Source organism: Mytilus californianus, unplaced genomic scaffold, assembly GCF_021869535.1.
Source record: "Mytilus californianus isolate M0D057914Y unplaced genomic scaffold, xbMytCali1.0.p SCAF_6, whole genome shotgun sequence".
NCBI lineage: Eukaryota > Metazoa > Mollusca > Bivalvia > Mytilida > Mytilidae > Mytilus > Mytilus californianus.
In genome coordinates this window covers 59,930,568-59,946,403 of record NW_026262712.1, presented here as the reverse complement: position 1 = coordinate 59,946,403, position 15,836 = coordinate 59,930,568, and the positions used below count along the sequence as shown (strand labels likewise).

General features: G+C 33.8%; 1 long non-coding RNA gene across 1 annotated transcript in view; it reads left to right on the top strand.

Moving 5' to 3' along the window:
• LOC127706034 (uncharacterized) overlaps window positions 1–8,282 on the top strand; it is a 30,306-nt gene extending 22,024 nt beyond the window's left edge. The window contains exon 3 of the long non-coding RNA XR_007984156.1: window positions 8,135–8,282. This is a non-coding gene — a long non-coding RNA (uncharacterized LOC127706034). The remainder of the gene's footprint in view (window positions 1–8,134) is intronic.
• Window positions 8,283–15,836: the final 7,554 nt, after the last annotated feature.

Below are 15,836 nucleotides of genomic sequence, written 5' to 3'. Positions count from 1 at the left end.
AGTAAGATCTACAAATAAGTCAACATGACCAAAATTGTCAATTTACCCCTTAAGGAGTAATTGCCCTTAATAGTAAATTTTTAACAATTTTTCGTAAATTTTTGTAATCTTTTACAAAAATCTTCTCCTCTGAAACTACATAGACAAATTCAACCAAACATGGCCACACTCATCATAAGGATATCTTGTTGAATAAATGTGTCCGATGACCCTGCCTGCCAACCAACATGGCCGACATGGTTAAAAATAGAACTTAGGTGTAAAATGCAGTTTTTGGCTTATATCTCTGAAAATAAAACATTTAAAGCAAATACGACTGGGTAAAAATGTTCATCAGGTTTAGATTTATCTGCCCTGAAATTTTCAGACGAATCAGTCAACCCGTTGTTGGGTTGGTGGCCCTGAATAAGTTATTTTAAGGAAATTTTGCAGTTTTTGGTTATTATCTTGAATATTATTATAGATAGAGATAAACTGTAAACAGCAATAATGTTCAGCAAAGTAAGATCTACAAATAAGTCTACATAACTAAAATTGACAATGTACCCCTTTAGGAGTTATTGTCCTTTATAGTCAAGTTTTACAAAATTCTCCTCCTCTGAAACTACTTTGCCAAATTTAATCACACTTGGCAACAATCATCATATGGGTATCTAGTTTTAAAAAATATGTCTGATGACCCCGCCAGCCAACCAAGATGGCCAACATGGCTAACAAAAGAACATAGGGGGTAAAATGCAAGTTTCGTTTACTATTATGAAACCATTATAAAGAGAGAAAACCTGACACGAGCAAAAATGTTCAGGATGTTGAGCTCTACCAATTGTCCATACATGTCAAAACTGTCAGATGACTTCTTATAGGATTTATTGCCCTTAAAAGACAAATTTTACCATTTTTTTCATTGTTGCCTACTATCTTGAAAACTATAAAAGATACAGAGAAACTTTAAGATGATCAGCAAGACAAGTTCTATAAATAACTCAACATGGTCGAAATCGTTAATCGACTCCTTATTAGAGTTATTGCCCTTTGATGATGATTTTGACCATTTTTTGCGGTTATGCCTTATATCTTAAAATTATAATAGACAGATAGAAACTTAGGTAGGCAAAAATGACCAGCAAAACAAAATCTACAATGAAGACAGTATGGAGGAAATGGTCAGACGACTCCTTATTGAAGTTATTGCCCTTAAAAGACACCTTTTTGTGTGTTTGTCATATATGATAGTAAATTATAATAGATAAAGATACACTTTAAATCACAAAAATGATCAACAAGTCAAGATCTACTAATAAGTCAGATTTTGCCGATATAGTTAAGTAGACTTTTCTGGCCCATAGTACAATTTTTCGTAAATTTTTGTAATCTTTTACAAAAATCTTCTTCTCTGAAACTACAGCGTCAAATTTAACCAAACTTGGCCACAATCATTATTAGGGTATCTTATTTAAAAAATGTGTCCGATGACCCCGCCCGCCAACCAACATGGCCGACATGGCTAAAAATAGAACATAGGGGAAAAATGCAGTTGTTGGCTTATATCTCTGAAACTAAAGCCTTTAGAGCAAATCTGACACTGGATATAAAAGTTTATCAGGTTGAGATCTATCTGCCCTGAAATTTTTTAGACGAACTAGACAACCTGTTGTTGGGTTGCTGCCCCTGAATTGGTAAATTTAGGGAAATTTTGCAGTTTTTGGTTATTATCTTAAATATTATTATAGATAGAGTTAAACTGTAAACAATAATGTTCAGCAAAGTACGATCTACAAATAAAGCGATATAACCAAAATTGTCAATTGACCCCTTAAGGAGTTATTGCCCTTTATAGTCAATTTTTGTAATCTTTTACAAAAATCTTCTCCACTTAATCTACTGGGCCAAATAGAATTAATCTTAGCCACAATTTCCAATAGGGTATAGGGTATCTTGATTGAAAAATGTATCCGATGATCCTGTCTTCCAACCAACATGGCCGCCATGGCTAAAAATAGAACATAGGGGTTTACTATAGAAGTCTAAGGGAAAATTGTAAAAAAAAACAATTTCAAGTGGTCACAACTTGAAAACTAATTTGAATAATGATAAGGGGTCTTCAGTAACTATTGTAAGACTACAATGGGATGACCTGCTTTTGATTTAACTACTGGGCCAAATTAAACCAAACTTGGCCTCAATCATTATTAGGGTATCTAATACTATTAATTATGATTTTAACCTTATTTTACATGATTTTCGAAAACAACAGTAGTTACAGGTGAGCGACACAGGCTCTTGGGAGCCTCTATTTTAATTATTCAGACATTCTTACTCTTAGTTACATATACATAGATCTTCTCAGACATTGATACTTTAGAAAAGGATACATAGTTTAAAGTAACTTAAAACCAGGTATCTTTTGAAAACAAAAGGTAAAGTGGTTGAGAAAAGTGTGTAGGATATAGGAAAACAGAACATTACAAAAAAAGTGTTGATAGTTGAGATTTTTTATACGACTGCAAAAAATTTGCGGCCATATAATGTCCGAAAAACATTTGGTTTCCAGATAATAACTTGAGTATAAAGGTATTTGGATCTCTATGAAATTGTAGCATAATGCTCCATACCACAAGAGGAAGGTTGGGATTGATTATGGGGGTTATGGCCCTAACCGTTTAGGAGTTAAGGGCAAACACAAGCATTTTATAGAACTTTGTATAAATTGCTTATTTCTTGACCAATTTCAATTGGGTTCTTTAATATGCTGAATCTAACCATGTTTTTCGATTTTTTATTTTGGTCCTCGTTTTCAAGTTGGTCCAAAATTGGGGTCCAAAATTAAACATTTAATTTTAATTCAACAAAAATTGAATTCGTGGTTTTTTATGCCCCCGCCGTAGCGGAGGGGGCATTAAGTTTTACCCTTGTCCGTCTGTACATTCGTACGTCCATACATCCCAAAGTTGGTTTCCGCTCTCTAACTTTAGTTTGCCTCAACCAAATGTTATGAAACTTATACACAATGCTTATTACCACAAATTAAAACACAGGTCAAGTGTGAATTTTGGTGTCGTCACTTTAACTGTTCTAGAGTTATGCCCCTTTACAAATGGAACAGTTCAGCATTTCTATTCTCTAACTTAAGTTTGCCTCAACCAAATGTTATGAAACTTATGCACAATACTATTACCACAAAACTCAGATAAAGTACAAATTTGTACACTATTACCGTTCTTCAGTTATGTTCCTTTATAACTTTATATGATATGCAAGCGGGGGCATCATCTGTGTCCTATGGACACATTCCCCATTTATGTTGATTTGCTGAATCTAACCCTGTATTTTTATTTTTATTTTGGGTCCCATTTTCAAATTGATCCACATTGAATTCCAAAGGGTCCAAAATTAAAGTTGTTTTATTTCTACAAAAATTGAATTCTTGTTGTTCGATGATATGCTGATTCTAACCGTACTTTTAAATTTTCGATTTTTGGCCCTGTTTTCAAATTTTTCCACATCAAGGTCCAAAAGGTCCAAAATTAAACTTTGTTTTATTTCAACGAAAGTTGAATTCTTAGTGTTGTTTTTTAAATGCTGATTCAAACCGTATATTTAGATTTTTTGATTTTGGACCCGGTCTCCAAGTTGGTCCAAAACGTTGTCAAAGGTTCGAAAATTAAACATTTAGTGTACTTGGGTATGCTGAATCGAACCGTGTATTTAAATTTTGGATATTGGACCATAATAGGTAAAAGACCGATTTCAAATTTTTCAGTTCTTTAACCACATTCATTCTGTGACAGAAACTTATGTTGTGTCAAATATTTAATCACAATTCCAATTCAGAGCTGTACCAAGCTTGAATTTGGTGTCCAAAATTAGCTGCCTCAATTGCGGTCGTATCAAGCTGTTCCCCGCGAAGCATTTTACTATTAGCTTTGATAAATAACTAAACCAACTCTTCCACAATTTTCATCATTACTTTTGCCATGGTTTTCTATTAATTGCCCACAGCACTCGCAGTGCTTTGATTTGAATTTCTCACTTATTATAAGTAATAGGATAAACATATTTGGTATGTAAGTTCCTTGCAGCGTCTAAATGTCTGTCAGACAATGTTCACGTGACCTCCGACTCTCATCGATCAGTGATCAAGGTTTACGTTACATGATTAAATCCTTTTCTCAGATACTATTTAAGCAGTGGGTCAACTATATGTTGTGTATGAAATGATTATAAGGGGTACATGTCAGTCTGACAGGTTCATCTGACCTTAACCTTATTTTCACGGTTCATAGGTCAATGTAAAGTTTTTGTGTTTTGGTCTGTTTTTCAAGTACTATTAGCAATAGGTATATATTTGGTGTATGTAATTGTATGTAATGATTGTAAGGTGTACATGTTTGTCTAGCAGGTACAAATGTATCAAATGACCTCAACCTAGTTTTCATGGTTCATTGGTCAATGTTAAGTTTTTGTGTTTTGGTCTGTTTTTCAAATACTAATAGCAATAGGTCAGCTATATTTGGTGTATGGAATGATTATAAGCCGTACATGTCTGTCTAGTAGGTATCATCTTATTTTGACCTTATTGGTCTTGGATCTTTAAAAATGTGAAGTTTATGTGATACTTGTTAAGTTAAACTTTTATCTTTTATACTTTCAACATAAAATCAATGGTCAGGAAAGCAGGCATTACTGTGTGTGCACTCTTGTTTCAGTATAATGCCAAATTTATTTGCATTCATATTTCACAGTATACAATGGTGTAGGAAGGCTTTTTGGCTGCATCTTAACATTGTACAAGTCTTTATCAATGGAGTCAAATGCAGCATCCTTTTATTACATACAAATGTATATATTGATTCACAATATGCCAACTTTCCCTAATTTGGGGATTTCCCTTAAAAGAGGAGATGACCTGACTCTCAGTCTGAAATCATTCACAATATGAACTGACTACCTCAAAACAAGCTTTCAAAGGAGTAAAACTTCATTTAAGCACATACACGTACATACTCATTCAAGATCAAAGTATATTAAAAAAAAAACACTTAACAACTACAAAGGATGCATTATGCCCTCTTGGTCGTAAAATCTCTAATACATGTACAATTACTAAATACAGATCTATACGATGTACATTGTACTACATGTCTGTCTGTCCATTTGTCAGTCCGGCAAATCAGTTTACCGCACTTCGTGCTTGAAGATATTGATTTGGTATTTGGTATATAGTTTTATCATGACCTTTTACAAGTTTGAATTTTATCCCTGTCTGATGATTTTGTGCAGATTAATTGTCCTTGGACTTAGAAAATTCATGCAAGTGATCAGCTTTCCACACTTTTTTTGGCCATGCATGACATGCTTGAAGATATTGATTTGATATTTGGTTTAAAGTTTTACCAAGACAATTTACAGATCAAGTTGAAATTTTGTTTGGTTTGGATGATTATTTTGCAGAGTTAAAATCCGCGGACTTCATCACTTGGCGTCCGTCGTCCGTCGTCGTTAATATTTACAAAAATCTTCTCCTCTGAAACTTAATTAGGCTAACTTTAACCAAACTTCGCCACAATCATTTTTGGGGTATCTAGTTTTAAAAATGTGTTCGATGACCCTGCCGGTCAACCAACATGGACAACACAGCTAAAAATAGAACAAGGGGTTAAAATGCAATTTTTGGCTGATATCTCTGTAACTAAAGCATTTAGAGCAAATCTGACAAGCGATTAACATGTTCATCAGGTTTAGATCTATCTGCCCTGAAATTTTCAGACGAATCAGACAACTCGTTGTTGGGTTGCTGCCCCTGAACTAGTAATTTTAAGGAAATTTTGCGGTTTTTGGTTTTTATCTTGAATATTATTATAGATAGAGATAAACTGTAAACAGCAATAATGTTCAGCAAAGTAAGATCTACAAATAAGTCAACATGACCAAAATTGTCAATTTACCCCTTAAGGAGTAATTGCCCTTAATAGTAAATTTTTAACAATTTTTCGTAAATTTTTGTAATCTTTTACAAAAATCTTCTCCTCTGAAACTACATAGACAAATTCAACCAAACATGGCCACACTCATCATAAGGATATCTTGTTGAATAAATGTGTCCGATGACCCTGCCTGCCAACCAACATGGCCGACATGGTTAAAAATAGAACTTAGGTGTAAAATGCAGTTTTTGGCTTATATCTCTGAAAATAAAACATTTAAAGCAAATACGACTGGGTAAAAATGTTCATCAGGTTTAGATTTATCTGCCCTGAAATTTTCAGACGAATCAGTCAACCCGTTGTTGGGTTGGTGGCCCTGAATAAGTTATTTTAAGGAAATTTTGCAGTTTTTGGTTATTATCTTGAATATTATTATAGATAGAGATAAACTGTAAACAGCAATAATGTTCAGCAAAGTAAGATCTACAAATAAGTCTACATAACTAAAATTGACAATGTACCCCTTTAGGAGTTATTGTCCTTTATAGTCAAGTTTTACAAAATTCTCCTCCTCTGAAACTACTTTGCCAAATTTAATCACACTTGGCAACAATCATCATATGGGTATCTAGTTTTAAAAAATATGTCTGATGACCCCGCCAGCCAACCAAGATGGCCAACATGGCTAACAAAAGAACATAGGGGGTAAAATGCAAGTTTCGTTTACTATTATGAAACCATTATAAAGAGAGAAAACCTGACACGAGCAAAAATGTTCAGGATGTTGAGCTCTACCAATTGTCCATACATGTCAAAACTGTCAGATGACTTCTTATAGGATTTATTGCCCTTAAAAGACAAATTTTACCATTTTTTTCATTGTTGCCTACTATCTTGAAAACTATAAAAGATACAGAGAAACTTTAAGATGATCAGCAAGACAAGTTCTATAAATAACTCAACATGGTCGAAATCGTTAATCGACTCCTTATTAGAGTTATTGCCCTTTGATGATGATTTTGACCATTTTTTGCGGTTATGCCTTATATCTTAAAATTATAATAGACAGATAGAAACTTAGGTAGGCAAAAATGACCAGCAAAACAAAATCTACAATGAAGACAGTATGGAGGAAATGGTCAGACGACTCCTTATTGAAGTTATTGCCCTTAAAAGACACCTTTTTGTGTGTTTGTCATATATGATAGTAAATTATAATAGATAAAGATACACTTTAAATCACAAAAATGATCAACAAGTCAAGATCTACTAATAAGTCAGATTTTGCCGATATAGTTAAGTAGACTGTGACTCTTTATAGGAGTGATTGCCCTGAAATGAGGATTTTTTTTATCCTCTTTTGTGTTTTTGAGCAAAAACTAAAGAAGATAGAGAGAAACTAAACAGACTAAATGATCAGCAATACAAGATCAACAGAACGGATTTTTGTCATGAATTCTATTCTTGTTTACAATATTGGAGAGTGTCCTTTGTTGAATATGCACATAGACCAAGGTGAGCGACACAGGATCTTTAGAGCCTCTAGTTCGTTATGCTTGAAGATGTTGATTTTATATTTGTATTATAGTTTACACCATGACAAGTTATATATCATGTTAGCATTTTGTTCCTGTGCAATGAATTTTTCACCGGTAGGGGCCTATGTATTGCCATGCAATATTCTCAGAATGCTTGTTGTAAATGACATAAAAAAATGCATGGTTTAGATCTTTCATGATTTTATATTTGAGTCCATATTAAAATATGAGCTGATCATGACCATGAGTAACGCCAGTTATTTTTTTCTTTTTATCTTTTTCCAAGTAACATGCCCTAGTTAAAGACTTCATTCTAGTAAGGTCTGTAGACCTAAAAAGGAGAGAGAATTTTAGTTGACTCCCAAAAGATATATATATGACCAAAAGGAGTCAACTGCATTATACCATGTATACCATTGATTTTCTTGAAACCAATGAATTTTCAAGAATATTTTTTCCTGTTTAGTCTTTTACAGCTGATTTTGTGGTGATTTGTTTTTATGATTTTATGACTTTGTAGGTGTGTTTATATAAAAGAACACCAACGTTTGTCATATTTGTGCCAATTAATAGCATGTTATTTTTCTATTTACAAAAATTGGAAAAAAAATGAGTTTGTTAACAGTATTGTATATTCTGTGTTTTTTGTAATGGCAATTTCTTTTATTTTAGGTTGACAAAGTAGTAAAGGATTTAAAGGACAAGTGCAAGGATTGATTTAAACATTTGTATTATACTTTTGAAGTTAAACAAAAATCAGACATGCCTCTGTTTGAACAGTTTATTTATAAAATTGAGGATAAATAAAACATTTACTTTTGTCCTGCCTGCGACAAGGCTCAGAATACGTGACATGGAGATTACAAACCATCGATGGCAAAACTTGTACAAAGCTTTATATTTCAGAGGGTAGAAGGCCGTGATGATTCATACCTTGTATTCAGATGTGTTGTGTGACCAAGTTTCCATTTGTCATATGTCCATTGTCCTTGGCCTCATTTTCAAGGTCTCACGACTGCATTAAAAAACTGTTTTTTTTGTAACATAAATTTCTCAATTATTATGAGTAATATGATAATTGGTATATGGGATCCTTACAAGGTCACTATGTCAGTAAGACAGGGCGCACCTGACATTGACGTCATTTCATGAATAAGTGATCAAAGTTAAGTTTTTGTGGTCAAGTCCATGTCTCACATACTACAAGCAATATGTCAAATTTATTTGTGTAGGGTATGGTTGTAAGTTTTAATCTTACCTTTACCTTATTTTCATTGGTCAATGTTAACCTCTTTGATTGTTTTTATCATGTGATATTTTCATATTTTTTTTACCAAAGACTCCGATTTCAGGAAGAATTTCGCACAAAGTCTGAAACAATATCAGAGTTGGCCACTTCGATAATGAAATAAACGCGACAGACATATCGAAAAGCAGATACGAAAATATTGGATAATCTTACCGTAGATTATTTCATTGACGCGTAAGATGACTGATATGAAATTGCGATTTCGACAATCACAACCCTATACAAGAACACAATCGTAAACAACTGACACTATTTCGATATTGAACAGCGCATAATGCCTGTTGTTTAAAGGTTTATGAAAAAAATTAGCAATGACGTCGATTCAATTTAATCGACCATGAATTCTAAATCAGAAAATAAAAATCAAGTCCTTAAGAAACCAAATGTTGATAAGAACAAAAATAGTAGTTATCAACAAAATAGCAATACTAATAACCACAAACCAAGCGTCCCAAACAAGATAAGAACAAACCAACTAAGTTAAACGGAGAGAAAAACTCAGACGGCAAAAGTGTTGAGGGAAACTCAGCATAGTCGGATCTCAGGGTCGGGGGCCGACATTAGAGATTTACAATAAGTGTATGACTCCGACCCGAGTCCGAATACGAGTCAGAGTAAGACAGTTTAAATAACGGGGCGGTCTCAAAATAATAAAATCATTGTAAACATTGTACTTTAATCATTAAAGTATAAATCGAAAAGTTGTTCTCGCCGATTGACAAAACAATGAATACCACAAAATGTAACTATGGCTTTAATTGTGTGACGAGGAAGCCTTTAACGAGTTCCAATAACTTTATAACATTTCAATTCGCCAATAACATGTTCAACAGAGACTCGGTATTCTGCAATGAGTCTGTTGATCCTCCTACACTTTCTCGTTTATGTGTCCTGGCTTTCTGGTTATCTGCTGTCTGTTGTATGTCATGTATGGCTGATGAAATAATTCGACCTCTTTCTCTTGACGAGAATCAGGAGCCACCTACTCCTGTATGAGCAAAAGAGGAACATGAACTTAAAAAAAATGATAATGGGCCTGACAATGGAGATATAAATGCAGGCGATGCTACAGCGAAAGCTGAAGAAATTGCCACAGATAATGCTACAACCAGAACTGCAGATAACATTTATAAGGCTCTTGTAAATCTTGAAGCTACAAGAAAACAAAACCCACCCAAAAAGGAAACAAAGAATCTTTAATGCAATTGGCTTGCAGTAACTATGAAAGATATGATACATTTATTACAAAACAGGCTCCAAAATTTTTTAAAGCCTCGGAGTTGATTTAGATTATCTTGGCACACGTAAAATAATCATACATAAAAATTAATGTCTATTCCAAAAATAAAAAAATAACATTTTCTTTGACTGTATATGTATGTACAATTCTTCGACAGATTTTTAAAAATTTATATCAAAGAAGTGTCTCAAACACTTCGGAAATCAGTGTTGATCAACTATTTGTTAAGAGATTTGTCTCTTGTACACACATATTCTATAGAAAATAGCATTTTAAGTGCTCTGTCGTGTACAATTCTTTCAAGGTATTTATAAAATTTTGGTATTGCCCTAGGATAGATAAAATGTGTGCAACGCGGGGGACATTTGTACTCTGTTATTTAATTCTCATCAAAATCGATTCGAACAGTAGTACTTTGAAAATCGTGCTCATAACTTTCAAACAAAGTTTGACCTACTCTAACACCATTTATGACAGTCTTGCGCACGATTTTTCAAACCTGTGTGCACCAGATTAAATATCCGGCAAACAAAAACATTAATATTTACTGTAAATTCAGAAATTATCGCGTGCATATATTATTGCGATTTTTGGGGAAACGACAAAAATGCGAGATTAATTATTGCGATTGCTAGAAAATCTGCATACAGTTCTATATATCTGATATCAGAATGCGAGTTCTTATTATTGCGATACTCACTCAATCGCATTATTCGCATTAATAAAAACCTCGCAATAATTTCTGAATTTACAGTACACAGCATTTAAGTGGCTCCGTTCTAATTCTCCAAGACTATACATAGTGGAAACGAATAGCCCCAAAAACAAAAACAAAAAACTTTAAAAAACTTAACAATAGTGTTATCCAATTCCCTTTTAAATAATACGTCAGTTATGAAGGGACCATTTTTTTAAACTTGAAAAAGGGTTGGTTTTCTTTAATGTAATCGGTAAAAATGATCATATAAATTGAGAAATAAATACTTGTTGTGAAAGTTTTTAAATTCTGAACCTATATGTTAGCAAGCTAAAACTAAAAGTGCACTTTCTACCCTTCAGTAAAAGTCAATTAATTTGATAAATGGTTTTGTCTTAACCCCACACAAATATTGAACACGGTAAAATTAATTAGCGTACATATTATTTTGAGATCACCCCTATAGCTTACCTGCATGATTTGTAGTCGTACTCGGACTCGGACTCCGAGTCTGACAGTTATTGTAAATCTCCATTAGACATTGTGTGTGTGAATACAGTGAAAGTGTATGTGGCCAGAAAAATAGTGTTTTTGTGGATCTGTCTGAGGACGATATATTTCTGTTGATGTTCCGTCGATTGCACCTAGTGCGGATGGTAATTTATGTCAGGCACCCTCCAGACTTCCCCACTCTTCAAATGTTGGCCAGCGAATTAAAGGGGTGTACTTTTCTTTAAAAATTGCCAGAGAAACCGTTGTTTCGTTCATCAGCGTTGATACGCTGACATCAAATAACGTAGAGAGAAAATGGTACGACGGATAAAAGCAGGGCCAAAGAACAAAAAGCATGAGTCTGTTCAGCAGTGAAAGTTAATGAGGTCGGCCGCACCTTTGGCTGAACTGCGCTCCTACATCCCTCAAAATATCTAACATAGTTTCAGGTGTCTCTCCTCCCGTTGTCTCGAAAAAACCATACCTGCTCCTTGAACATATTGCAAATACGTTTCTTCCTGCCAAACAATTCAAACTGTTTATCATAACTTTTGATGCAAAGTGCAAAAAAAGGGGGGGGAGGGGGGGGGGGGGGGGGGGGGGGGGGGGGGGGGGGTCTGGAGGAGGTTTCAGAATTACTAGTAGAATCATGATCAATTGTTTGATGAATGTGATTTCGTCCGGAGGACACTGCAAAATGACAGTCAGCGTGTCAAGGAATAGACGACGTTGATCATCATCCATGTCCTGTAAATACACAAAATACATACCTATATGTAGATGCATATCAATGTATCTCCATCCCCCTTTCTTCCGTACTTGAATATAACATTGCCCTACTGTGTATAGTTGTATTCGGGTAGCTGTCATTCTTCCAAAAAAAATAAAGATTTAATAAAACACCATCACATCTTTGTGTCACTTTTTTGGGGGAAAATCCTTACTCTTAGTTGAAAATAGTTTCTCAAATACTTTTTTTAAAGATTCATTTTGAAATTACGGCCTATACAATAAGCTCCAAAACTGGGGATTGACGTCGTTTTCAAGAATAATGTTCTTACTCCGAAAAAGAATCCTCGTTTATATCTAGATCACTAGTGTCAGAATAAAAAAAAAGTCCGGAAAAGAACGGGGGAAGGGGGGAATCATAATCTCTTTCTTTCAACGGGGAAAGGGGGAATCATACCCTCTCCCCCTCTCTCTCTCTCAACGGGGGAAAGGTGGAATCATACTCTCTCTCTCTCTCTCTCTCTCTCTCTCTCTCTCGTTCAAAAACGATGGGTGTGTATGATATATTAATTAAGGATAATAAGAAATGTATATGTTAGTAGAATCATTTAACCTGAAAATGTTGTGTTTTTCTCAATAGTATATAGAACATACACCGATATAAGTGATCAGATAACACGAGCACAAGATTGTTGTGAAAGTATTAGAATTCTGAAAAAAAAAATGTTAGAAAGAGTTGATGGAAAAAAACCTTCGTTAACCCTTCAGTAAAAAGAAATCAATTTGATGAATGGTTTTGTCCTATCACATTGCAACGCAAAGATTTAACACGGTAAAATTAATTAGTGTACAAATTATTTTTTGAGATTTCCCCTATAGCTTACCTTAAAGTTTATAATTTGAAGTCGTACTCGTACTCGGACTCGGACAGTTTTGTAAATCTCTATTATTAGACCTTTTCAACAATTGCCTACATAGATATAGGAAGATGTGGTATGAGTTCCAATGAGACAACTCTCCATCCAAGTAACAATTTATAAAAGTAAACGATTATAGGTCAAGGTACGGCCTACAACACGGAGCATTGGCTCACACCGAACAGCAAGCTATAAAGGGCCCAAAAAATTACTAGTGTAAAACCATTCAAACCGGAAAACCAACGGTCTAATCTATATAAAAACGAGAAACGAGAAACACGTATGAACTACATAAACAGGCGACAACTACTGTACATCAGATTCCTGACTTAGGACAGGTGCAAACATTTGCAGCGGGATTAAACGTGTTAATGGTACCAAACCTTCTCCCTTTTCTGAAACAATAGGAAAACATCACAACATAGAAAGACACACTATGAAATATCAATTGGAAAGCTTAACTCAATCAAAAAACGTAAATTAACACACAATGAACGAATAAATCTGATTTGTGACACCTGAATGCAAATACATATTTAATAAAAATTATAAGGGTTAAATGATTAAGGTCAAAAGTAAATAAACAGGTTTAAACAAAGTTAAAGTATGATACCACTGTGAAATGTTAAACAATATTTAGAAAATCATCACTTTTGAAAAAACCTGCGTCATATTATACCCAGGTAAATGAAAATTATTTTGTTGTTAAGTATACTTCTTCTTCTGTGTGTATAAAATCTTCCGTTTAGGAATACCAAGAAATTTCTTTAATATCAATAAAACTAATTTAACATTTGGTACATATGGGGTGAATATCAACAATAAACTATACAATAAGTGCTAGATAAAACTTCCTGTACAGGTGCAAGAACAGTATTTAAGGAGAAATGAAATAATTTTGATGTTCATAGTACAAAGAAGTGAAAATTTGTAGTAATACCAAATAATCAAAGCTGGTATATAGACATATAGATCCATGTTAACATTAAATAACAAAAAAGAATTACAAATAGTATCAACAGGTCAAATTAAAAAGAAAGTACGATTTGAGAGTACTCGCAGTTACTGACAGCTAGTTAAAAGCCAAAACAATTAATAATAAAACATCATGCATCAGAGACTGAAATCAACTAAAACACATTCCAGGGATTTAGTATTTTAACGTCATGAACAGTCAAAGAAGACATGACTTGTGCAATGCCAAAAATAAATGTATCGACAGGAGTTAGGAGTGACTTCTTTATAGTTAAAAAATAAACGTGTGTGTGTCTCTATACATCCCGTTTGAAAAGAAAATACAAATTTAGTTATGTTTTAATTTGCTAATGACAAAATCTATATTAGTGTCAATGTAAACTATATTCAGAGATCTAATTACAACATTGGTACGATAACCCTTAATGATAAGTTTGTTTAAAGGTTCGATGAGTTTACCACTGACGGATCACATATAGTTTCCGCGCTTTAAGTACAATATTACCGTCAAATTTAGGATGTGAAATATCTTTTTTAATAAGTTTTCTACAGGTACAGCCAAATTTACTAATCAAATCTTTGTATCTATGAAAGAATTTAATAAAAGTTTTAAGTAATTTATGGTAACGAAATCCCTGACTTAATAATTTACAAGTGATGCATTGATTACGTTCGTTAAAATCTACAGTTGACAACGACTACGACAGGTAAAATGTAAGTGGTCGTCTCAAAAGTAGTAATGGTTGTATATAATTGTTATCGATCAGTAATTGAATTGAAAGGGAAAAAAAAATGTTTGCTTATTTTTATTTACCTCAACGATATTTTTCTGATTTAAATTCTTTAGTTTAATTTTTGGATTGAGTATGAATAAGAGTCTGGATGGGGTTACAGAATAGACACAAATGGACCAATACTTCAGAATCATGGCCCACAAAATAGAGAAAAAAAAAGAAAAAAGTATAGAGAATACTGGGGTGCTAAATTATGATAAAAACAGTGAATAGAGACTAATTGGAAATACGTGTGCATGCAAAACAAATTTCTTGGTAGAGGGGTCTAAATACAGCACAAACAACGTTTCCAAAAGACCAAAAAAGTGAAAAAGTATATTTTTACAAAGCGTATTTGACTAGCAAGTCGAACAACGGATGTTCTTAAACCCTGCTGACTGCCATGGCGATTGCCAAATAAACGGATCACCAGATGTAACAAAATGGATCTTAATTAATAATTTAATACCAAACAGAAAACAATAAACTTGCGGAAAAGTGGGTATACCGCAAACATAAGGTGCAAAAATTGGTACACCATATCCGGATTTCGACAATTAATGTCTCTTCAGTGATGTTAGAAATCGAAACGGTATTTGGAAGGCCATATACTTTACCTCAATTTAGCTATAGGATAGACTTAAATTTTGAAGAGTCGAAATAGGATGAACGGATTATATAATCCCGAAGGCAAATAAAGTACAAGCCCAAACGAAAAAATATAAACAAGTCTAAATTGAAAACAACGTTCAAACCTATGACTGCGTTGGTTAAAAACCGCAATTTTTATACGTGTGCATGCAAAACAAATTTCTTGGTAGAGGGTCTAAATACAGCACAAACAACATTTTCCAAAAGACCAAAAAAAGTGAAAAAGTATATTTCAACAAAACGCAGTTGACTAGCAGGTCGAACAACAGATGTTCTTAAACCCTGCTGACTGCCATTGGCGATTGCCAAACAAATTAAACGGATCACCAGAATATATAAACCCTGTCGCGTCCGGTCTGTGTTTTTGTTTCTGGTATTTCTGCTGTGTATCGATCTGATGAGTTAAGTCATTATCAACTGATTTCTATAGTTAATTAATTTATTTTACTGTTACACCACTGACCCAGGTTAGGGGAGGGTTGGGCGCCCGCTGACATGTTTAATACTGCAACATTCTGTATGTGCGTGTCCCAAGTTAGGAGCCTGTAAATTCAGTGGTTGTCGTTTGTTGCTGTAAATCATATTTGTTTT